Source organism: Ictidomys tridecemlineatus, chromosome 11 (assembly GCF_052094955.1).
Source record: "Ictidomys tridecemlineatus isolate mIctTri1 chromosome 11, mIctTri1.hap1, whole genome shotgun sequence".
Taxonomy (NCBI): Eukaryota; Metazoa; Chordata; class Mammalia; order Rodentia; family Sciuridae; genus Ictidomys; species Ictidomys tridecemlineatus.
In genome coordinates this window covers 118,563,392-118,588,816 of record NC_135487.1, presented here as the reverse complement: position 1 = coordinate 118,588,816, position 25,425 = coordinate 118,563,392, and the positions used below count along the sequence as shown (strand labels likewise).

The 25,425-nt window shown below is 40.2% G+C and overlaps 3 pseudogenes; all 3 read left to right on the top strand.

Moving 5' to 3' along the window:
* The first annotated feature begins 4,789 nt into the window (after positions 1-4,789).
* On the top strand, positions 4,790-6,013 carry LOC144368361 (myb/SANT-like DNA-binding domain-containing protein 3 pseudogene; annotated as a pseudogene).
* On the top strand, positions 5,510-8,021 carry LOC144368703 (autophagy-related protein 16-1 pseudogene; annotated as a pseudogene).
* Positions 7,711-8,328, top strand: LOC144368362 (autophagy-related protein 16-1 pseudogene; annotated as a pseudogene).
* The last annotated feature ends 17,097 nt before the right edge of the window (positions 8,329-25,425 follow it).

Here is a 25,425-nt window from a genome sequence, read left to right as displayed (position 1 = left end):
GTGGAGACCTCCAGTGCCAGCAAGCATGGAGCCCTCAGAATCACTGGGGATAGGATGTCCCAAGCTTAGACACCCAGATTTGATGTATCCAGTTTTCCAGTGGTTGTGGCCTCAGGCACCTGAATTAATGAGGAGCCAGGGGACATCACTGGGAGACAGGGCTGAATGGACAAGCAGCAGGGTACCATGGAGGACTCAGGGAGCAGCCACTGTCTTGAGCAGCCTCTTTCCCTGTCCTGAATCCTGCCTGTCCCTTCAAGTAGAACTCAGAGGGGAAACCAAGTCTCACTTAAGGAGTGAGAGAAAATGGGCTTTACCCCAACTAGACAAAAGGTTCCACCTAGAATTAAACTCTGATTGTTGGACCTAAAGTGTGCAGAGTGCTCACCATTACTGCATGGAACCACAGTAATGAACAAGTCCCAAGTCGCCCTAGATTTGCAAGCCCTTTCTCAGGCTCCATCATGCCCCAGCTTTTCTTCCTGCGGTGAGTACAGATATCACTCAGCTATTACTCTGTGGGTCTTCTAACCATAAACACATTATATCTCCTAATTTAGGTGTTCGTTTATCCTTTTAAAATTCTTTGCCACTTATACACTCTTATATGTTTTTTTTTTTGAAGTATTTCATTTTGGGAAAACCATTTTAAATGGTATTGATTTCAAAAGTTTCCTTTCTAGTTATGTATATATTTCTATTAATAGAAATACATTTGAATTTTGTTTGTGTACATTGCACCCTACAATTTAACTAATCCTGCTCATTAGTTTTAATATTTGGAGGAGTTTTTTTTACCCAGAATCTTTGGGATATTTTATATGGACAATCATATCATCTGTGATAGAAATAGTTTTATCTCTGTCTTTCCAAGAATGGATGCCTTTCTTCTTCTGCACTATCTCATTGGTTAGGACTGACATAGAATGCTCATGTGACTGGTGAGGGTGGCCACTTTGCCTTTTTACCAGTGTGAGGGGAGGGCATTTGGTTTTCCCCAGGAAATATGATGACTGTGATGTTAGCTATTCCATTTCATAGATATCCTTTATCAGTTTGATAAGTTTTTCTTCTATTCCTAATATGCTATTTTTTTTTATCACCAATAGATGTTCTCAATGAACTCCCTTTGCCCTTTTGTCAATAATCAATTGACCATACTGATGGGGCCCTTTTTGTGTAGGTTAATCTTTTTGTTATTTTCATTTATGTGTTTATCCCTTTGCCCATAGTACAATATCTTGTTATAGTGAGTCTTAAAATTGGGTAGTGCAATACATATTGTCAAATATAGTTTCTATTAAAACTGATATTATTATGTAGTCTTAGTATTTAACTATCAACATAGTGAATTACAACAATTGATTATTTTACAGAGAGCCAGTCAGGCATCCCTGGGTTTAACCCAGCAATTAGGGAGTTTCTCCCCCCACAAAGAGAACCAATAAGATATATAGATATAAAAGGATGCATTATGAGATTTGTCCCACAATTGTGAAGGCCAGGAAGTCCCATGATGTGCCATCAAAGCTGGAGCACCAGATGTAATTCAGTCTGAGTCCACAGGCTTAAGAAGCAGGGGAGCTTTCACTGCAGAGTTGAAGTGATGACTATCCAGAAGACAAAGTGAATTAGTTATTCCTCCATCTTGATTATTATTGCTGTTATTATTCTTTGCAGTATTGGAGAATGACCCCAGAGCCTTCTACACACTAGGCAAGCAATCTGCCACCGAGGTACATTCCAGCCATTTTTATTTTATTTTATTTTGTGACAGGGTCTCACTGAGTTTTCCAGGCTGGCCTTGAACTTGAGATCTTCTTGCCTTAGCTTCTCAAGAAGTGGGAGTACAGTTGTGAGGCATCATGCTCAGCTCTCTATCTTTATTTTTTATGGGACTGTGGATGAATTGAATAATATGTACCCACTTCAGTGAAGATGGATCTTTTTTCCCAGTCCTGGGCCAAATACTAATCTTTATACAGGCAGAAAAAAATGTCTCACCAGTTATTGGTGTGTACTTTAATGCAGTTGAATTCACATTAGAAAAAAAAAAACCACACCCACTTATTGTATTGCTCATTTTGTACATTGCTGGAATTAATTTTTAATACTTTATTACAAACTTGCATGTATGTTCATGAGGGTTATTGATATGTAGGTTCTGGGGTTCTTTGGTTAAGTTTCTTTTAGAAAGCAGGGATCTCTTTAGTATTGTATTAAGGGCATGCTGACTTCACAAAATAAATCATGAAATATTTCCTCCTTTTCCATTTTCTGAAAAAAAAATTCTGTAACTTTTATAATGTTTCTTCTTTAGTTGTTAACAAAATTATCCAGTTAACTAATATGGACATAGAGATTATTTTTTATTATTAATATGGTTTCATTTTGAGTTAGTTTAGTAGCTTGGGGTTTTCAAGAAATGAATCCACATTTGAATTTATATGATAGGGTAGTTCATAATGTTATAAAATTTCCATATTATGCTCTTGATATTTTTAGGATCTTTAATGATATTCCATGCCATTCTTGATAATACTAATGTGTGTTTTCCTTCTTTTTTCATAAATACCAGTTAGAATATTACATTTTTTACTTTCTCAGAAAATAACATTTTCAAAAATTAGAGGAAGAATTGTGGGAGAGAGAATCTGAACAGTGGAGTTGGAGAGTCAGAAGAACCACTGAGAAGGTAATGAAGGTAATGCATAGAGCTGATATGTCCATTAACTCAAGTGTGACCTCAAGGAAAGAAGTGCTGGACTCACCTAGGGAGTTATTCCTTTGTGGTTCTGCACCCAGATATCTGGGTATGGGCTTCATGCCACTGTGGGTCTATGCTGGCAGCAGTCACGAAGGAGAGCTCTGTGCAAATGGAGGAGAGCAAGGGAAAGCTGGAACCCACCAGTTCCTCTCCATCTGTTCATCACCACATTAAACCAGAAGAGTCCTAAATTTATAATCTAGACTAAAATTATAATTGATATTTTAAGAAAACATGCAATTCATAAAAGTGTGTGCAACTAATATAAGAGTTTCAAAATACGTGTAGAGAAAAATGACAAGAATTAAAGGAAATCTACCGTCACATATAGAGTTATAAACATTTGTTGTCTGTAAAAGGTAGAACAAGTACAAGAAAAGAAAAAAGTGTGTATGGCTATAAAAGATTTAAATACTACAAGGGTATTTAGATTATTATATCTAGCAGATAGAGAAGAAACATTCATTTCAGGATTACATGGAACATTCACCAAAGTAAACTGTAAGGAACATCCTGGTTATAGTTTTAATCTTGTATTTTCCACACATACTTAAGTGCTGAATGTTGGGTCCCTCACCGTTGGCACTATTAGGAGTGGTGGAAACTTTGGGAACTGGGACCTATTTTGAGGAAGTAAAGTCATTGGAGGCATGTCCTGGAAGGAGGCAATAAGGACTTGGACCTCTTCTGCTCTCTCACTTCCCACACACCATGATGTGAACACCTTTGCTCCACCACATGACTCGGACCAAAGTGTTTAGCTTCACCACAGGTCAAATAGAAGGGGCAAAGAATCCATGGATTTAACCTTTTAAAACATTTGCTTAAACATATTTTTCCTTCTTTTAAGTTGTTTGTCTTAGGTATTTTGTCACAGTGTTGGCAATTTAACTCATACAATATAAAGTGAGTCTCAAGATTTTCTTAAGAATTTTTTTCAGTGTATATTATTTGACAACAGAATTAAATTATGTGTCAAAATTGTAAGTATCTGAAAGATAACCAAACCTTTTGGAATTGAGTAGTGTATTACTTTTTAAAATACATGTGTGTTAAAAAAATTACAAGGGAAATTGGAAATTATTTTGAGCTGAAGGATAACTGAGATTCAACCAAGCAACAGCAGTAGTAGGTAGATGAAGAAGATCTTAAAAGAGCATTTCTACGTCCACCTGCTTACATTAGAAAAAGACACATAAAATCAAGGATGTCTTAAGCTCCCACCTTGGAAGCTACAAATAAAGAAAAGAAATAAGCCAAAGTAAATGGATGAAGGAAAATAATAAAGATAGGAGGAAAAATAAAAGAGAAAATGATGACACCATAAAGAAAAACAATAAAATGGAAAATGATTCTTCAAAAAGCTAAAGAGCAAGACCAAGCAAGAGAGAGAAGCGCAATAAGCAATACCAAATACAAAAACCATCTCAATAGATCCTAATGTACTACAATAATGTAGTATTGTGTATCTTCCTGTAAGGTTCTATTGTATAAAAAACATTTAATTCAATGACAACATTTTTTTTAAAAAACCAGAAAAAAGTGAAAAATCTGAATAAGTATATATACATGTGATAGTAACCAAATTTATAAAAACATATCAAATGTACTCTAAAACTATGACTTCATTGGTGATTATGTCATATATTTAAGAAAGAAATAAGACTAACCTTATCCAAAGTTTTCTGATAACATTCCCTGGATATACGATACAGCCAAACCCATAATATGAGGTCAGAAGGATCCTGGTCACAAAATGCCCAAACCACACTTAAATGTTTTATTAAAACTTATAACTAGTATCACTTTTTTCAGTGCTGGTGATCAAACCCAGGGCCTTGTGAAGCCTAGTCAAGGATTCTACTGCTGAGCAACCACCTCAGTCATCCCAAGGGGAGCGCCCACCGACCGGCAGGCGGCGGCGGCCCGCGAGGGGGAGGCGGCTTCGGGCTTTGTGGCCGCGGCGCGCGCGGCGGGGCCTGGCCGGCAGGGGGCGCGCCGCCGGCGCCAGGCGCTCCGGAGCCCGCGGCCCTCCCGGCCGCTCAGCCCGCGAGAGGAGTCGAGGCCGCCGCGCTCGCGCCTCGCCGGCCCCTCCCCGGGTCTCCGCGGCCACCGCGCCACCCCCTCAGGATAGCTAACTGCCCAGAGAAACAGAGTGGAAAATGCAAAACAACGAAATTATAAAACCTGCCAAATACTTCTCAGAGTGGGAAAAGAGCATCTTGCTTGCTTTGGTAGAAAAGCACAAATATGTGCTGGAGTGCAAGAAAAGCGATGCCCGAACTATCGCCCTCAAGCAGCGGACCTGGCAAGCGCTTGCCCACGAAGACAACTCTCAGCCCAGCGTGTCGCTGCGGGATTTCAAACAGCTCAAGAAGTGCTGGGAGAACACCAAGGCTCGGACCAAAAAAATTATGGCCCACGAAAGGAGAAAGTGAAGCGAAGCGTCAGCCCACTGCTGAGCACCCACGTCCTGGGGAAGGAGAAGATGGCCAGCATGCTGCCCGGGCAGCTGTACTTTCTGCAGAGCCCGCCCGAGGAGGGCCCGAGTACCATCGTGATGCCGCAGCCCCAGAATCATTTGCTGTTTCAAATAGAGAACTGTGCGATGGTGAGAAAGAGTTCATACATTTTCCGGGATGTGAGGGGACCTCTCAACCTGAACCCTAGTGTTCAGCTGTCAGAATAACAGCCAATAAAAACTACAGGAGCAAAACCTCTCAGGAAGGTGCTTTAAAAAAGATGCATGAGGAAGAACACCATCAACAAATGTCCATCTTACAACTGCAGCTGATACAAATGAATGAGGTGCATGTGGCCAAAATCCAGCAGATAGAGCGAGAGTGTGAGATGGCAGAGGAGGAACACAGGATAAAAATGGAAGTTCTCAATAAAAAGAAGATGTATTGGGAAAGAAAACTACAAACTTTTACCAAGGAATGGCCTGTTTCTTCATTTAACCGGCCCTTTCCCAATTCACCCTAAGACTTTGGGGTGGCTCCCTTGTAATTAATCTGTTGGCAAAGGAAATCTGGAACGTGAACTTGCGGTCAGTAACCTGTAACAGAGCTACAACTAGGAAAATTAGAGTGGTAGTAGTCACTTATTTAAGAATACATTCAGGTAAACAGCTGCACCCTATGTACCCCTTAAGTGGCAACGAAGCTGTTATAGTTTCTGAAAATTATCTCTGAGTGCTATAATTCTGAATGTATTGTCTCTTAATTAGAATTCATATAAGAACCATGTGTGAGTGTTGTATCTTTTTTTAATCAAATGCAAGTGTGACTATAAAGGAGTGTGGCTGATTTTTTTCTTTTTTTAAGCAGACAACAGAATTTTTCTATCAAATGAATGCTCTCCCCATTGAAAGTGGCTGTCCAGGCAGGGTGCCCATCCGTTTCTCCAGTGGCTGTGTTATTACTCAGAACTTGCTAGAGGTCTTTAAGGAATTTCTGCAAAAGCTGCAGCACCTCTTTTATTTTTTCCAGTGTCATCCTCTGACTGTGGATTTTCTGTTTCCAAAAAGCCCAGCATTTGAAAGGATAGTTTCTAATGTGGCTCATAAACTGCCTTTTAAGGCTCTTCCAAATACTGTCTCCAATAGTAGAGAGTTTTGTTGGGAACTAAGGATGTAACAACTTTGAGGGAGAAATGTTTATTTAGGTTTCTACACTGTTATGTTTGTTTTATTTAAAAAAGACTTGGAATTTAAAAAAAAGAAAAAAAGTAAATCTCAAAAAATTACAAAATGGACATGGCATTGGGAGCACCTGTGTCTGGAGCTGATCTCTGGGGCTGCTCTCCTTCCTGTCTCCTTTGGTCCCCTTATGCTGTGGTCGCAGGCCTCCACTAGGATAGGAGTCCCTTAGGTGCTGTGGCAACATGCCACTTCTTCAGGCTTCAGTGTTGCTGGCATCTCCAGCTGACATGCCACCTTGCAGAGGAGCTGAGGTGCTGTAACTGGATGCAGAGAGAATCTTTGGGGAGATAATCCTGCAGTTCCTGGACACAGTGACACATGGAATGTTGACATATCCAACCAGACCTTGAAGGACAAATATGATGCCATGAAGGTCATTTTACTGTCTTTGAGGAGAACCTGAGGAAAACTACTGCAGAGAACTAGGAGCCAGTCACTAGGCAGATGGCCAACAAGGCCCAGGAAGCCAGCTGCCTCAATGCAGAGAAGGAAAGGGACTCCAGGAGACAGCAGGCCTGGCTGCAGAAAGAGCTTGCCGAAGCCACAAAGGAACCGCTGCCCGTTGAACAGGATGATGACACTGAAGTCATTGTGGGTGGGACAGAGCACACAGAGGAGATCTCCCCTGTGCAAGCTATCAGCAGAGCAGCTGCTAAGTGACTCTCACAGCCCACTGGAGGTCTTCTGGATTCTATCACTAATACCTTTAGGAGATGCTCTGTCTCTCCGTTTCCACTCCCCCAAGACAATGTGAGCACTCATCCTGGCTCTGGTAAACATATGAGGGTACCAACTACTACTGCCTTATGTGTCTTTGATGCACATGATGGGGAAGTTAATCCTGTGCAGCTCAGGGCAGGTTCCCTATTACTGGCCACAGGTGAATGGAAATGTTAAGTTATGGGAAGCATTTGGAGACAAATATGAGTTCAAAGGCTCCCTATCTGGTAGTAATGCTGGAATTACAAGCATTGAATTTTTTTTTTTTTTGAGAGAGAGAGAGAGAGAGAGAGAGAGAGATTTTAAATATTTTTTAGGTTTTGGTGGACACAACATCTTTATTTTATTTTTATGTGGTGCTGAGGATCGAACCCAGTGCCCCATGCATGCCAGGCAAGCATGTTACCACTTGAGCCACATCCCCAGCCCCAAGCATTGAATTTTCATTTTTTTCTTTTTCTATTTTTTATTGGTTCTTGTTGGTTATATATAACATTAGGATTCATTTGATAGTACTAGGGCTTACAACTTCAAATAATTTTGAAGCTGGACTGTGGATGATTATTGATTATAGCACATGCTCACAGGACATAGTGGGAAAGTGTTCCCTGCTGATTTCCTGCTGGACAATGCATGGATGTCTCAGGAAGTCATGACCTGACTCTTGAACTCTGGGATCTATGCAAGAAAGCATAAAGAGAGCATTTGCAGGATTCAGTTACAATGATGTTGTTTGCACAGAGCAATGTGTGATGAGTGGACTTTTTGACAAGAAAAGTCATTTCAGGGACATCTGGTCAGAGTGTGGTGTGAGAAATGGAGCTGTTGGGGAAGATTTTTGCTTTGGATCTAAACCCAGAAAGGACTGAACTTCTGAGCTCTTCCCATGATGACTTGCTGAAAATCATTGGTTTTCAGACAAATGCTCTCAAGCAGAGGTTCAGTGCACCTGGATTCAAGTGCAGCTCTGTACCAGAGTCTTCAGGCCTGATTGCAGTTATGTGGCAGCAGTCTTGGCCAAGGGCTCTCTCTGTTCTCTCTCTATGTCTGGATAGTGCTCACAGGGAAAGAGGAGAAGGTTCTTTCAAAACAGCACAGCTGCTCCCTTAGGCTGGATTCAGTGAGGCCCGACTGCTAAGTGAGCCAGACTTACAGTGCATGGGGAATTTCTCTAGAATTCTTTTGCTGTCAACGAGTCTCTGCCTGGGCAGGTACAGCTGGATTTGGAATGCACTGGGTATGGTTTACAGTCTTGACTCCAGTGCTCTTCTGGTCTCTCCCAGAAGCTCTTCTGTCAACACTGTGGTGTGGTGTCTCTCCAGTATGCATGTTGTCAGTGTGAACAAAAGCAGCAAATCTATGCTAAGGGCACAGAATTGATGACCTTCAGGAGAGTAGCAGGGATGCACACAGTCCTGTCCTGTGGGCACAGGTCCTTCCAGAGAAGAGCCCATGTCATGCAACATGGTGGCCTTCCTTTGTACAGGATTTCTGAGAATTTTGACTAAGCTCTCTAATGGCTTGGAGGAAAAAATACTGAAACAGCCTGACCCTGCAAGTCACCTGGCCAAGGATCAGGCTCTTGTCTCAGTTGGTGTGGGAAACACTAGTAATTCTGATCTTCCATACCTCATTGGGGAGCCACAGGGTCCCCTCTAGCTCTTCTCACTGGATGACAGTGCCAGTGACACCCACATGTCCAGGTTTGTCCGCAGCTGTGCTGCTCCCATCCAGTTCTACCAGATGCACAGCTATGGGAGGCCATCCTTGCATGTGATTTTAGTTACCTCCCTGGCTGGGTGAGAGACGCTTAGAAACAACTGTGTAGAGCCTTCCCCACCCTTTTCCAGGTCTGAGGGCTTGTCCTTGCAGAGGCATGTCTGGCCACTGCCCTGAAGACCCAAGCATCACCCCTGACCTTGGGATGCTGCCCCCCTTCATCTTCATTGGATGATACTTTCCCTGGAAGTTTTTGTTCCCCAATAAAAGCCCACTTCCTGACATGCTCTCTCTCTCTCTCTCTCTCTCTCTCTCTCTCTCTCTCTCTCTCTCTCTCTCTCTCTCTCTTCTCTCTCTCTCTCTCTCTTTCTCTCTCTCTCTAGCCTCTTCTGTAAACCTTGCCACCACTTTAGGTGGCTGGAGGCAGGAGCTAGGAGAAGCCATCTCAGAGCTGGTATTAAAGGTAATGAGAGTCTTGTCTCTTTAATTTTAAACTCCCTAGCAATTACTTATGAACCAAACCTTCTTTCATGAAGTCAGCGCTGGTCGTGTGGCAGACACAGCCCTTCAACTGGAAGTCCTTTGCCTAGTGGACTTGCTCTAAGCATTGGATTAGAGGAAATCCCAAACACAGGGCCTGGGCTGATCATTGGGCTCTCATGAACTCATTATTGCTGAAACCTGAGGTCTTTTGAGTGGTCTTAAAAACTTTGATTCCATCCAGCTCAGTTCTTCTACATATCTACTTCTTGGTCAAGAAATGTATATTGATTTGGTTAAAAAAATTTTGAGACAGGCAAGGACATGTGCCAGCCTTTTCAAGTGAGGTGGGTTTGTGACAGAGTTGAAAATTGGGCTCCTGAATCATTTTGCAAATGCATGGAAGGTGTGTGCTTGCCACATTCTTATTGATGACAAAGGATTTGAGGTATCTGATGTATTTTCTCCAGAGCTGGTGGTGGTGATTCCAGCCACTGACCCTCTCCAGTCCTGCATGCACTGACCTTGGAGTTCAGTGCAGGAAGCCCAGTCCAAGGAGCATGGTGGTGTTGTGTTTCCTGTTGGGCTGTGATGAAGGCTGGGGAAACATTTATATTTATCCGTTGACCTGTGTAAGATTTTAATTCTGTGTTGGTGTCGATAACATCATGTTTTTATCACATTTTCATTTGCACTTTTTTCTTCCACACTTGTTCTCTGGACATGAGGTACATGGGTACCAGAAAATGAGAAAGGAATGAGGCATCTTTGCTGACAGGGACATGATCTTCATTTTCCATCATTTTCCTGCTTGCATCTTCTTTTTTGTTTTGCCATTCAAAGAACTTGTATTGAGGGGAGTGGAAATTCACAGCCAGGGCACATCTTTAATTTATTTAACTATGTATGTTGCCCAACAGAACTTCATAAATAAAAAAAGAATCAAGAATCAAGAAAGGCAGTCTTCAAATTGCAGGGTGGGTCAAGCCCATAGAGACATTTTGATTTCTTTATTTTTATAATCTTTCTTACATCACTGCATAATGATAAACTTGCCAGAAGACAAAGTTTGTCTTCACTGGTAAGTGAGCTATTCAGGACAAATAGTATAAACATGAAAAGTTTTCTGGATAGAAAAGGCACAGACAAGTAAAAGAATGTGTACAGGGCAATGACCCAGACAGAGCAATATGACAACTGTGGCAAGAAGAAGAATGAGAAGAAGCCACAGAAGATTCAATGAACAGGACTGAAGGCTTTGTTGCGCACAGAAAACTTTATAAATTCACATGACACACAGAGGACCAACAGTTACTTGCATTAATAATTTTCCTTCATTGTGTCCAAGTCCTTTAGTTTGTCCTGGTGACAATGACAGTACCTGAGCCAGGAGAAGAAAAAGAAGAGATGTGGAAGACCAGAGTTAGAGAACCCAGCCAACACCCCAAACTACAGAGAAAATAACTGAATCTAGGGAGTAAAAACAACCAGTGTTTAGGACACCACAAACAGCCTGCACCCCAAATCATGCACAGTTTAGCCTTCACCACACAAGGTTCCAGGACTTCCCTCTCATTAGCATGCATATGCCACATAAAAAACCAAAAGTCGTCAGATAGATATGTTTCTATTATTTAGAACAACAACAACAAAAAAACATTTGATGGACAAGTATTCCAAATGAATTTAACTTCCAGTTTAAAACTTGTTAGGTATAAATTTATAAACCAATTGTGAGTATAATTTTTTATGTGCTGTCTAGTACAATGCTTTGCAATGAAACTTAAATATGTACAGAATCACACATATATAATACACATATGAATATATGTGATATATGTATATGTTAAAATATTGATCAAAGGCTGGGGTGCTATTCAATGGCAGAATGCTTACTTAGCACACAGAAGGACTTGAGCTCAAACTTCCTGTATTATGAAAGTTGATCAAAATGTTATGTATCACAAAAAAAGTAGTGTGGTAAGAGGAGAGCGGGTCAGAGCCAGGCTCTAGTTCAGGAATCTGGGGTCTATGAACAAGAAGAGCTGGGACTGAGCCATGGTGTTACACCTTAGCTGGTACATGGGAAAACAGTGATGGGGAAGACTGTGTTAGAAGGAAATGAAGATGTGGCTCAGCACCACACCCACCATGGCAGCTCCAAAAGGGGAAGGCAACAACCTGATGTGTGCTTAGCACTTCCTGCCAGCTGGGTACTGTGCTTAGCACTTCACAGATGTTTCTTACTTAAAGGCCACAATTAAAAATCCATGAAATTGTCCATTTTTATTTGACAATTGAGGTCATCATCTGAGAAATAAGTATTCAGGGCAACCAGAGAAAATAAGGACTAACATGACCCAAGAATATCTGGCATGAGAATTTGGCATGAGAATTTCAAGGTTCAGATTTAGAGAAACCTGAGCAGAAGTGATTGAGGATATGGCCATGCAGGTGATTGGAGTCGGCAAATCAATTGGAGCTCCCAAAAGGCAAAACAGAAGACACAGAGTGGAATGATGTGTCAAGAGGTTGAGGAGTGGGGCCTCTGTTAACACTCAAATTAACCTAGGGAAGCAACATAGAGTCTGGATATTGAAGAGAGCCAGAGAAATTTGGTGAACATGCTTATCTGAAGAGGCAGGCAAGAGATTGGTGAAGGACTGAAAGTCAACCATGTGAAATAAATGTGCCTTCCACCCAGTGCTTTCTTCACGTCCTCGTTTCCTTAGAATCAGGAGCATTTTGCCACATAGTGAGGTCCCCCTAGGTGAAGAAAAGGAAGCCACTCTAGAGAGTGTGGAAGGTCTATAATAATGAGACAGAGCCTAGTGAGGTGGAAGGAAGACCAACTAAAAAGCAAAGCACTTTATTAGGTCTCTAAGCCGTGTAAACCCCAGCTTGTCTATTAAAGTCTCAGTGCCACACTTTGCCAGTTGGGTCGTGTAAAGTATAAACATATAGTAAAACCTGTCCTACTATGAATGAAATTGGAAAAAACAGGCTCCAGGCCAATATATGTCTCACACCTATAGCCAAACTTCCATAGAATTTTTGTTTTTGCCTTTTTATATTTTACAATAATTTTCTTACATTTTTTAACTTTAGAAGTTTATGGTCATATGTAGCAGTGGATTCATACATCTATGCAATTTCAGTTCATGATTTGCCCCTTTCCCTCTCTCTTTTTCCTCCCATCCTCCTTAACTTCTCCCAAATATCCTTCATCTACTCTACTAGACTTCCTTTTCCTCATATATTAATTTATATTTGATTGGTTCTTTCTACCTATGTATAAAGGTGGAGATCCCTGTGGTATATTTATATGTGCATATAACAACTTTTTCAGAATTCATTTTGGGGCTGCGGTTGTGGCTCAGTGAAGAGCACTTGCCACTCATGCCCAAGTCCCTGGGTTTTAGCCTCAGCACCCAGTAAAAATAAAGATATTGTGTCCATCTACAACTAAAAAAAAATCATTCTTCACTGCCTCCCCTTACCCATCCCTGCACTCTGCCTCACAATCTTCTCCATTACTGTTCTTTCCTTTATGTGTAAAATACCCTATTCTGCCCTCCCCATTTTCTTTGTTTTACTCTAGTTTCAGCATGACAATAAACATTCAAGCTTCAAGTTTTTGTGTTTGCCTTAGTTCACGTAGCATGATATTCTCATTTCTATCCATTTATTCGCAAACACCATAATTTCATCCTCTTTTATGGCTCTGTAGAACTCCAGTGTGCATCTCTCCCCCCCCTCTCTGTCTCACACACACACATACACACAAACATTATATATATATATATATATATATATATATATATATATATATGATTTTAAATTCATTTATCTATTGTGGGGAATATTGAGGTTGATTTCATAATTTACTATTGCAAAATGTGCTGGTGTAAATATTGAGGAAGCTGTCACTGTAGTATGCTGATTTTAGAAGTTTTGGAAAAATACCTAGGAATGGGAAGATGCTCATAGGATGGTTACATCTCTAGTTTTTTGATGAATCTCAATTCTGCTTATGGAATGGTACTAGTCTGCAGTTAAATGTACAAGTGCACCTTTCCCCCACAACCTTGCCCACATTTTTTGTTTGTGTATCCTTGACAATTGCCATTTCCGGGTGAGGTGAAATTTCAGTTTTGTTTTCATTTTGTGTTTTTCTGATTGCTTGTGAGGTTGAACATTTTCTCATATATTTGACTATTTGTATTTCTTTTGTTAAGAAGTTTCCATTTAGTTATATTGCCCATTTATTGATTGGGTTATTTGGAATATTTTTGTGTGAAGTGTTTTGAGTTCTTTGTATATTCTGGATATTAATTCCTTATCAGATGAGTAGCTGGTCAAGATTTTTTCCCATTCTGTAGGCTCTCTGTTCACACACTTATTTCTTTCCTTTGCTGGAAAGAAGCTTTCTAGTTTGATGGCATCCCACTTATTTATTCTTAATTTCAATTCATGCACTTTTTTTCTTTTTTATTAGTTGTTAAAAACATTACAAAGCTCTTGACATATCATATTTCATACATTTGATTCAAGTGGGTTATGAACTCCCATTTTTACCCTATATACAGATTGCAGAATCTCATCGGTTACACATCCACATTTTTACATACTGTCATACTAGTGTCTGTTGTATTCTGCTGCCTTTCCTATCCTCTACTATCCCCCCTCCCCTCCCCTCCCATCTTCTCTCTCTACCCCATCTACTGTAATTCATTTCTCTCTCTTGTTTTTTCCCTTTCCCCTCACTTCCTCTTATGTATAATTTTGTATAAAAATGAGGGCATTTCATGCACTTTTGAGTATCCTGTTAAGGAGGTTGGTGCCAGCAATTTTATGATGGAATGTTAGCCCTATATTCTCTTCTAGCAGCTGTAATGTTTCTGGTCTAATTCTTAAGTGTTTGATCCATTTTGATTTGAGTTTTGTGCAGGGTGCAAAATAGGGTTCTAGTGTTATTTTTCTACATATCACTATCCAGTTGTCTTAGCACCATTTATTTAAAATGTTTTTCCTCCAATGTATATTCTTTTGCACCTTTGTTAAGTATCAGATGGCTCTAAGTATGTGGATTTGTCTCTGTCTTTTACTCTGTCCTATTGGTCTTTGGGTCTATGTTGGTGCCAATATCATGCTGTTTTTGTTATTACAGCTCGGCGGCATTATTTATTGTCTGGAGCTACAATATAATATAGAGTTAAAAGGAGTCAAGTGCATTCCAGAGCCAACATACCTGAAGCTTGAAGGTCAGGGAATCTACATGCACTTTCTCAACAGAATTTGTCTTCTGATTATCTTCTGTTTGCAGACACCTCTGGCAACATTAAGGACATGCTCTTGAAAACCACGTGTGTTGTCAGATGATCCTTTAAGAGCATCATCCTCTATCTTGGCATGATTTTTTATTGGAATGGAAGCATCTAAATTCAGCTCTGAAAATAAAACCAGAGACAACAGAATCCTTTATTATCTATGATGTCACTGTGACACACTCTTCCACTAAGAGGGTCACCAAATGAAGAAAGCAGCTTTGGACAAGGAAGCCCATGAGTTGATATGCAGCTTATAATGACTTTGATATTTTATTTTTCCTTTATTTTACTCTTATGCTTACTTTTATGTGTAGAGCACTACACAGACTCTGACTGATTCTACCCTTAAAATTGTCCACTGTACTGGGCACAGTGCTCAGGACTATAATCCCAGTGGCTCAGGAGGCTAAGACAGGAGAATCATGAATTCAAATCCAGACTCAGCAACAATAAGATGCCCCTACCTCCTAAGTGCAAATAATATGCAAATATATGGCTGGCATAGCAAAGGCACAATGAAAGAAAACTGACCAGGATATAGGAAAATAGCAAAGCTTAAGATCCACCTGATCTCTGTACCTACTCTGAAACAAAATGGGTCTCCTGCCTTTGTATGCATATATCTTAGCCTACACAGTGGAGTTGAGTGCAGAGAATTTGTGCTTTACCAAGGAGACAAGTTGGACTCATCTGAATTATGATAGGAGTACTCACTGGCTTCATCCACAGCAGAGCTGACTTTAGGCTCATTGATGGGAAGACAGAGCTTCTGAGAAGTTCTTGTGAGTCAGGTGAATCAAGTTGACCAGAGGGTACAAAATACTTTTTGATCAGCAGGCGGTCATTTTCTTTCTCTTCCTGCAATTCACCATTGAGACTTTTGAGACAGTAAAGAATAACAGATGAAATCAAGGTTGTTTAGAAGCTAGAGCCTCCCAGCTGGTCCTGCTTCAAAGCTGAAGGTTGGAGTCCCCAGAAAGTCCCTCCCTTCAAATATGATCTAGGAAACCATTTTTTTTTTAAATTTCATGGACATAGTTATCACTCTATGAGAGTGGGAGAGCCACCAGTGCCCAGTGTACTAGCCAGAGAACAAGCTAATGAGGAAGAAGGCTCGACTCCATCTCTAAGGTATATGGCCTCAGAAGGAGCACACAATGAGAAACAAAGCTCTGGTTGAACCTCCTGCATGACTATATTGATACTTACATATAGATGGCCAGCAAATACAGCCTGGTATATAACAGAGTGCCAGAGAACTTGGGCCTTCTGTTAATTTATCTATCCATTTTTGACATAATACTTTTTTGGGGGGCATAGGGGGTGTCTTTCTGCTTTTCTTGCCATTGCATACCTGTCCATACTCTCAGACCATTAGTATAGAAAGACAGTTATAAAATCCTGATTTTATAACTTAAAAGTTAATAAGTGATTTTTTTAAAAGCAAGAAATGTTCAAGACTGACTGCACAGTTCTTCTTAGCCAGGGTATAGGTGGTACATTTACATAAGAATTTTTTTTCCAAATCTCAGAAACTCTGTTTGTGTTCTTCTAATTCATATTGTAATTCCCATATGATTTCTTTAAGATTCATTCCAGGCCCTCCTTCATGGTTCATTTCAGCCCCGAAAGATACTGCCATTATGGTGTTTGTAGCAGTACACAACATCTAGGGCCTGCAAAGAAGGAACCCAAACATGTTATGGGTTAAAAACAAGTGAACCTGAGAGCAGGCTTCAGTGGTGCACACCTGTAATGCCAGAGGCTCAGGAGACTGAGACAAGAGGATCTGGAGTTCAAAGTCAGCTTGAGCAACTGCAAGATGCTAAGCCACTCAGTGAAACCCTGTCTCTTAATAAAATACAAAAAAGGCTGGGAATGTGGCTCAGTGGTTGAGTGCCTCTGACCCCCCCACACACACACACAAAAATTTACCCAAGTAGAATTCATCAGGACTAACGGATGACAACTGCTGTCATGATTAACTTACTGTTGAGAAATGAGTACTCAGCACTTCAAATTCCTTCACCTTCCAAACAAAGATTCAGATACTTGAGTCTATAGCTCAGACACAAAACAGGAGTGAGGAGGTAGGGATGAGTGTGCTAGGTAACCGTCTAACAAAATTAGAAAGTAGGAGATGTCATGGAATGTGGAGAGCCCCTGCCATCCAATGGCCTCATGCTACCTGATCCACTGTTTTTTTCAAAAGGTCACCACAGACGTAGACCACCACTCATTGGGCAGTGTCAGTAGTTGTATACACTCATGCCAATATTACCAACTTCTCTTTGTTCCCTTCTCCAAATTTACCATATTTCACTTTTCTCCTATGGGTTGATGTTGAGAATCCTCAAAGTAAAAATGGTTTCCCACCAAGGTAAAATTATCTGCAGGAATTCCCAGTAATCACTTCATTATTTCCTTAATATTAAAGTGGTCATAAGACTTTTTCTTAAAATGCAAAACTGACATTCTAAAACAGTCATAATGTTCTTCTCTGACTATCCAGCCATTATTTCCAAATCCATTAAAAATACTGAACACTAAAAAATAAACCATGTTTGAAATTGTTTTCTGCCCTTTCTCAATGTTTTTTTTTTTTGTTTTGTTTTGTTTTGTTTTTGTCATACTCCATTTTTATTGTGGCCTCTTTTCTCTCACTGGGACATCTGTTGGTGTATAGGACTCTGAAGGAATTGCTCACTTCCATTACAAAAGTTCCTATTGGCTCAGACAAATACATGATGAAATTGGTAGAGAATGGCTGCAGATCATAGACTACATATTTAGCATCCACTGGGTCCAACGTTTTGCTGTACTTTTCTAAGAAATTGTGCTAATCTGAGCCAGCTAATGTGCTCTTTTCAAAGCCCTTGGGATGCCTTATCTTTCTTGGCCCTAGAGTCACAATCATTTTTCCAGCTTGTTTAAGTGCAAGAGGGGCGTCAGGTTACTGTGAGGTCAAGGGAAGTCTTTGCCATTTGGCGTAGGGCCACCAATTATATTACATGGAAATGTATTTTCTCCTGAAGTCATTAAGAGTTCTAAGTGCAGTGATTATTCTCTCACAACAGGACAGTAACCCCCCTAATGCATTGAATTCCTCTGGCTTCACTTTCTGGGCACAATCTTGACCTTGTTGGAGAATCACAAAGTCATATATATCAGGCTTATCCACTTCCTCTCTGTGAGGATTCTCTTGATTTTGCTACTATCTAAATATGATCAGTTAATAGAAACATGAGGGAAACCATGCTAAGTATTTGTGAACCTTCAACTGTGGGACACTCACTGGAGGAGGTTTCCAGATCCCTCTTACTATGTCCCCAGCAGATAAAGTCCAGTGCTGACTCTGCTCTTCATGGCAATCCTTCCTTCAGCAGGTCGGTCTACTGGTGTCTGCTATGGATGTTCTCACCTACTGGGAACCATGGCTGCATTTGGAGCAGATATTTTAAGCTCCTTTCAGTAAGGTTTGGATACCCTTCCTAGCATGCCCCCAGTGAAACAAGCACAATGCTTTACCTGTAGGAACTCAGCAAATGCATTCATTGAGCTTAACTCATTTATAATGCAAATTCTCTAGATAACAGGTTGATTTTACATTTTATAAATATAATAGGGTAAATTGAGTAACAAAACTGAGAATTTTATTTTATTCTGCTTCTTTGGACATGAGTCGTTGACTCTCATCCACTTGAACTTCAGAAAGCCAGGCTTTTGTTTCCACCTTCCTCCCTTTGGACTGCAAACCTGAAAATTACTTCAATTCTTTCTCTGCATTTGAAAAGAAGTTTGAGTAAAAACAAGAGTTACACTTTGAGGAGTGACCAATATTAGTTTGTTTTTAAGTGGATAGAGATTGCTGACATCTAGAGAAAACATCTCAATAATTTTTGCAAGGATGAACTTATGTGTCTTACTTAATTTTCCTCTTTCTCCAGTTGGCCAGAAAATACTTAGTAGCTACTGCTGTCATCAGAATCCCCTTTAGACCTTGAGAGTATGAATTTCTATGAGTCAACCTGGAGAGCATGTGTTGACAGTAATCTGAGAATTCATTCATCATGATTCTGGGACTGTTGGAAACAACCAGTAGGGGGATCAACCTGACTACCAACATTAGTTGATAGAGCACTAGCTACTCCCATCAATTATCCCACTACCAATTCTTTGACTTGCTGTTCATCAGATTGACAGTTCTGTGAAATCTAAAAAAATGTTCTACCCATCTCTATCTTCATAGTTTCCAGTGAGGTCCAAGAACTTAGGCACCCGGCAAGGTAGACTCAATGAATGCATAAAAGTTGTTCCATACCACTGTTATAAGAATAAAGAATGAAGTCCCTTTACCGCATTATCTAATGTCTTCTAGTTAGTGTCCCCTTCAATGAGTCCATGGGTACCATATACAGAGTCCTGCACATAACTCTGCAGATATGATAAAGAGACAACTGTCTTAAGAACAATTTGTTTTCTACCTATAATCCACCTTGCACTTTAGGGTTTGTAATTGGGGCTCTGGTCAATTTAAAATTTTGAATTTGTATAAAAGTTAAATATTGACTGAAAAAAAGGCCTACATGTTTACTTACTATTGTTTTAAAAGCTAGGTATTTGAAAAGCATCCATTTGCCAATGATTTATAAACATCATGCCTCCTAGTAAAAACAGGCAGTGGAGCTGAGGATGCTGGGGAGAAAAGGCAAAACAGCCTACAAAGTGTGGGATTTCAGGGACAGTATCTTGTGTTTAAAAGATAATTTTCATAATATTTGGACACTGAGTTGGCTCTGCTTCCACGTGGCAGTTACATAGAAGAGCAGGACAGCAGCTTTGGGAAAAGAAAATTTCAGAGTGAAAAACATAAGAGAGGGTCAACCTTATGCATAACCAAAGTTGAGTTTTATACTCTTCTATCCAGGGAATATAGCTTCCTGCATGTGGAAAGTTCTAGAGAGCTTGTGCCTTCTATGCCTCTTTCTCTACAACATTTTGACATGTTGTTGTTTGTGTAGCTGCTGTTTTTTTCTATGGCAGAACTATCCATGATATTGGGATAACATTGAAGAAAAGAGCTATTCATGTCATTCTCATTTTAGTTCCTTCAAGGGAACAAGTGACTTATTTAAGGGAAAAAGTCTCCCAGACTCCTTGGATGAAAAAAAAATACCCAACAGAAAATAGGCAATACAGACTGGTTAAACAAAGTAAACCAGAGACACCAGCAGCTATCTTGGCCTGTTTGTGTGCTTCTTTTTGTCTGATAATTACCCTCCTGTGAAGTTTCCCTGGGGACAAGTGATCTGACTTATGCTTTTTCTTCATCATCATGCTCTTTACTATTTCCTACAACCAAATTTATATAAGTTCCTTTAGGTTTTAGGCAGTTTTACCTCATCCATTAAAAACACAGTGACCTATCATGGCACAGAGAGATTATTAATATGAACTTAGAAAGGTCTCATGCATTTCTTTAAACAAATACCCTACCTAGGTATTCTTATCCATGAAACCAAGTGTCCCCTGCCAAAAGGATATCCTTAGCAGCATGCTAGTTGCTTAACTGGGTAGAGGGATAAATATCATTTTATTCCCACATGAACAGAGACTGGAGATAACAGTGAACATTGGAAAGCTCCAGTTGTACCTACCTCCTGTCACATGGCTGCTTCCTAGGCTCCCAATATGACTTTCATAGAAAATGTACTCATTCCTCTTCAGGGAAGAAAGACAACCCTGTCCCATGACACTCCATACATCTAGGAACTACACAGGACCTTCCAGGCTTCTATCACTTAATAAGAGAAAATTCTCTCCATGCCACTTTTTAAGTATTCCAGTGTACCCTATATCCCACCCTCAGATTTTACTACTTCAACTCCCTAAAACAAACCTTAGGAGTGACTTTAGAAAGTACACTCATAAACACTCCCTGTTTGAATGCTACAGCTATCATGCAATGTGCATTTTAAGCAATATTTTTGAAAATATTTGAAAACATAAACTAGAAAGGATAAATCTCCCTTGGCCCACAATTAAATCAGCCTGCAAATTTCATAAAGTTTTCTTTCTTAGGCCACGTTCTTTTCAATCTCACACTCTTGCACCAGTAACACTCTCCTTCCTGAAAGTTAGTTAGGTAGTTGCTGCCTGCCATCTAAAGGACACATGCCTGGTTCAGGTAGGAACACGTTGGGATAGTATGACCTCTACCTAGTGGATGAATCTACTATCCTCCCACTGAGACAGTCTCCATCATTCAAGACTACAAACAAAATGCAGATACAAATATCACTTGCCTAATGGAATCTCTCATGAGCTGCGCACCTTGGAGCAGCTTCCTGTGAGCAGGGCCTCTGAGCAACTTACAAAGTGCTCTGCCAGCTTGTGCTCCTCAGCCAGTTATTCTCAATGGCCCTCAGGGTCATGCTGGATGAGGAGTTTTTGATATGCCTATTGAGAAGAAAGAAGCATCTTCCCCTTCCTGAAGCTTCTGCCTTCAGTGAGCCAATTCTGGTGCCTGAACCTCAGTCAGAAAATTAAAAAAACCTAAGGTAAGATACAAGGGGAAATTTATAACAAGAACTTAATGAATGATGAGATAGTAGGATTTGGACAGGGATTTCTGTGACAATATCCCTTTGAAGCTTTCAAACCAATATCCTGGTACTCTTTGATCAATTGTTCAACATTTTTGCACTTGCCAGTTTACCTTCTGTCGACTAGTAAACACCCAATGTTGGTAATTTGTATATTTTCTTGGTCCTATTCTTTGGATACTATGAAAAAATACATTTATGCATTTAATCATATGTAAGTATGTGTATACATATGTATAGGTAAAAACATATGTAAGTACAGACATATATCTAACTGTATTCTTTACTGTGAGATCCCTACTATAAAAGATGAAATATGTGGAAGAAGGTCTGAATTTAACTCTTCCTTTAGACCATATATGAGAAGGTGGATGGGACCTGGGTGTACAGGAAATCCTGAGAGTGGTTCATTCAGAGTAACTCTACAAGTACCAAAAAACAAACAAACAAACAAACAAATAAAAACAAGAAAACAAAACAAAACAAAAACAACAAAAGACATACAAACTTATGTGGGCAATGGCATTGTTGTTAGAGTGAATCGAATTGGTAAAAATCAGCAGCTTGTGTGTGTGTGGTCATGTTTCTCTCTGTTCTTCCACCTGGGTTAAGCTTGTAGAAAAAAAAAGTGTTGTGCCAGCCTGCTTTCATCAGCAATTTGCTCTCTGAGGACCTGTGCCAGGGGACTGTCAGTGTCTTTCTTGGTAAGGAAGTCCTTGAGATGCTGACTGAGAGAAAATTAGGCATCTTTCTCTTCTTGTGACTGCTGAAGTAATTAGGTGACAGCTCTCAAGCTCAAGCATGACTTAGAGCAAAGAATTTCCTGATGCAGGCAGAAGGGAATGCATCAGAATGCATGCAGTATTGAGAAGAGATAAGAATTTAAGAGAGGTGTTTCTGAAGGTATCATGGGGAGTCCTTCAGTGCAATTCAGACTCATTTAATGCCAGACGTCAATGAGCATTTATAGTTTACTTGAACTCTATTTCAGTAAGTTCATAAACTAATAAGTTTGGGCATTTAATACAGGAATATTGAAGAAATCAAGTGACATCCTTTCAAAACACACTTTAAAACTGTGGACAATAGGTACATAAATACAGCAGACCAATTTTTCCCTGGAATTGGAGGAAAGATGATATACAATCAACATATCACATTAGTTAGCTTAGCAGACCTCAATGATCAGAATTACCCGGTGGAATTTGACTCTTCTTCTTCATCCTTACTATCTTGTTTGTTTTTTGCCAATAAAATCAGACTGGACCAGCAACATTATACCACCCCTGCTTTACACACTGCAAACACAAGCATATAAATGTTTCTCTAGATACAATGGGACATCGTGGGGAAAACACTGAAGGAGAACTTAAATGTAGGTACCCTGAACTTATGATAAAATATGGCCTTGTTTTGGAGACCAAGACCAGTCTTGTTCTGATAAATTATTCACCAAGATCCACTGTCTGAACTCAGGGCAAAAGTGGAGCATGCACTTTTTCTCTCCCAGAGATACTGTTAAAAGTGCCTAGCTGCCTTCTAAAACACATGGGTAACTTGATTCAGCAGACACTTTGCTTGATGTTGGTTCAGATTAGAAAAGACAATAAAAGCAGATTTAGATGGAATATGGGAAAGAATTATTGGTGTCCATGGACACAAGACGCTTGGCCATTCATGGGTTTTGCAGGTGACAGGGTGAAGCATTCCCTTCAGAGAAAATGTAATATATGGGCAATGAGAATTTGGAACTGGAGCTTAGAGCTAAGCAAACATACCATATCTAAAAATATAAACTATTTTGCCATCCTTGTATAGCCACAAATGCTCAAAAGCACTGTTGAGAATCTTTAGAAGAGGAAACATGGGAAAAGAATTCTGTATAAATGAGGCATCTGAATGTTGAAGAACTGTCTAAGATTCTTTGGATACATTCACTCTCCTCACCCATGCCTGCAATGTTCCATAACTTGCAATTGCCAGTGAATGCCAGTTGGGACAGGTGGGGCTAAAAGTAGGAAGAGTGCAAACTACCTTACCCACCCAATGTCTGTTCTTCAGACCATGTCCTAGAGTTTGACTTAAACCAATGAGTAACTATGGAACCTTCCTGCAGGGAGATCTCTCTACCCATGTAGATGACTTAAATTAAGAATAGGGAAGCTACCTGAGATTTCTTCAGGAGCTGCAATTTTCTTTTCTTTATAATTTTTTAACAGTTGTAGATGGACAGCTTTATTTGTTCATTTCTTATACCTTTATTTGTTTAGTTTTTTTATGCAGTGCAAAGGATTGAACCCAGTGCCTTACACATGCAATGCAAGCATTCTGCCACTAAGCGACAGCCCCACTCCACCACCTTTTTCTTGTAAGCATGGTGTACTCACTAGCCACATGCAGAGTAGAGTACACCACATGTTCCTCAGAGAGGGAGGCTGAACTCTTGCTTGGGAGGCCAGCTGAGTGAGACAAGTCATGGCAACTGAAATGAGCAAAAGCACCTCATTCAATGAGTTCATCAGCACTTCATTCATGTCCTCCTCTACTTGCAGCTCCATGCTGAGACCTGGTATATAAGGAGAGCAGAATGCTCTAATTGAAATATTGGACTTTACAACGACTCACATGGTCTTGGTTAAAACATTCAAGGAAAAGCTCTAGAAAGCAGAGTGTTTATCCCTTCAAAGCAGAGGAACAGATAAAATCCCCTAATTATAGAGTTTGACTTTCCTGGGAGTTTGAGAAGGAGGGTGGAGTGTGAGAGAGGGCTTCAGGTGCTCAGTTCACTGGTTAGGTAACATTGCTGATGAGAAAGAAGACTCTTCTTCCACAACCACCCCACTCTGTTTATTCCTGGGTTCACCATCCTAAATTTTCATTGACCCCCTCCCCCCAGAAAAATGACTGATGTGAATATAATTCTCTTTTAATGGACTACTCCTAAGCTGCACTCAGAGAAGAGACTTCATACTCACCCAACAGGTCAACACTGGAGCAGGGTAGTTGGTGGATTTCAGGCAGTTCATAGTAAGTGGAGGATGTCTTATGGCCCTCATCTTCAGGGCTTTTTCTACTTCTTCCTTTTCCTCCTGTCCCCCTTTGTTCAGCCTTGTGTGATGAAGTGTATGATTAAACCAAGAAATATTGGATGCAAGAGTTCCAGGTGGTCCTGAAAGAAGTCTAAGGGAGTGGTCACAGTAGGTCAGGGGGACTACCTTCTAAGAGAAAGAAATTTGTTCACCTAGGATAATGGCAGAGTGCTGCTGCTTTCATGGCAGGACATAAAAGAAGATGTACTGACTGAAAATGTCCTGAGGTGCCGCAGTCCGGCTGCAGCAAAATAACGGGGGGGGGGGGGGGTGATGAACAATTTGTGTAGATTGATACAGCAGGAGTGGAAGCCATTTATTGTAGGACAGGAACGGTATTTACACATTCTACACAGCTTATCTAATTAACATAAAATAAATACACCAGTCAACCAACAAGGAATCTCCACACTTAATGGCTCGCTGGTGTTACTTCACAAACCACTCCCTCTGTCATTTTGCCAGGCGCCATTCAGACTTGTTTACAGAGTCTAACATTTCTCTGGCAAAATGCCAGGCACCATCCTGACTTGTTTACGGACTCTAACACTGAGGATGATGGATTCTCAACATTCCCTGTTTGATATAAGCATGGCCTACAGCACACACAGAGAACACATCAGTGCCTCCAACTTTTCTATAAATTGCATCAATTTTTACATACATTGGAAGTCAATGCTCTTGAGACATTGCAGAATTCAAGAGATGTTTGGCATTCTAGGATTATTTCTCTACATATTGTGAATACATATTGTTGTTGTTTTTTTTTTTTCTGGTTCCTTGGAATGAAATCCCTGCTATTATGCTACAGCCAACCATGCATCAACCAGATATACATCTCATCCTGAGTTTCTCCATACAAGAGTGTATGGATTCTGAGTTTAAAAACTTTAACAAAGTTTATTATTTCTACCCTCATGAGGCCCAGCAAAGGACAGTTCCCCAAAAGAAACCCTTGTCAAATAAATAAGTGAATTTAGTATTTGTGTTACCTTAAAGTTGAAGAGAATAA